The sequence below is a fragment of the Echinops telfairi genome, unplaced genomic scaffold, assembly GCF_000313985.2.
Source record: "Echinops telfairi isolate 266 unplaced genomic scaffold, ASM31398v2 ScPeMD7_23;HRSCAF=83, whole genome shotgun sequence".
Classification (NCBI taxonomy): Eukaryota; Metazoa; Chordata; class Mammalia; order Afrosoricida; family Tenrecidae; genus Echinops; species Echinops telfairi.
In genome coordinates, this window is record NW_022103920.1 from 10,065,603 (window position 1) to 10,066,596 (window position 994).

Genomic DNA, 994 nt, shown 5'->3' on the forward strand with positions numbered 1-994 from the left:
ACGGAAGAAAAATTGATGCATCTGAGTTATGTTGCTGGCAACGAATATTGAGCGCATCCTGGACTGCCAGAAGGACAAACAAATCTGCCTTAGAGAAAGGACAGCCAGAATGTTCCATAGAAGTGAGGGTGGCAAGATGTTGTCTCCTTGGACATGTTGTCAGGAGAGACTTGTCCCTGGAGAGGGACGCCATGCTTGGTAAAGCAGAGGGAGAGTGAAAAAGAGTAAGACCCTTGACGAGGTGGATTGACACAACGGCTACAACTCTGGGCTCGAACGTAAGAACGATTGTGAGAGGGCACGGGACCGGGCAGTGTTTCCTTCTGTTGTGCACGGGGGTCGCTCTGAGTTGAAACTGACTCCATGTCACCTAGCAACAACAACAACAACAACAACAAGTCTTTAGGGAAGCAAAGAGCCTCTTTATCCCACGGAGCAGCTAGAGCAGGGGCGCTCAATACGTTGATCGTGATCTACTAGTCGATCGCAAATGTAGAGTGGGTAGATTGCTGGCATAAAAAAAATAGACGTCAGCCTATCATCAATCCTGTCACTTAATTCATATACAGTGCAGCCAATCAGACGCAATCTTAGTGTCAAACGCATGCGCAAACAACTGCACTAAGTGCGGCAAAACTGACCAGCTAAGTTATCGCCAATTTTTAGACCTTGTTTTTTTTTTCTCTTAAACGTAAAAAGGGCATTAACATGAGCGGGGGAGCTGGACCAAGTAAGAAGACAAAAACCTATCACTTTCGTACGGAATGGGAGGTTTTGACACTACAAGCCGACATTCAGCTGAAGTCCAGAGCGCATGAACAGTTCTGGAACTTACTCGAGGAGGGAAAGTACCCAAACATGAGAACATGTGCTACCTCCTTGACTGCATTATTCGGCTCTACTTATTTACGTGAGTCAGCCTTTTCCCACATAAAGAGCATTAAGTCCAAGTACCGTTCCACCGTGACTGATGATCATTTGGAAGTGTGCCTGA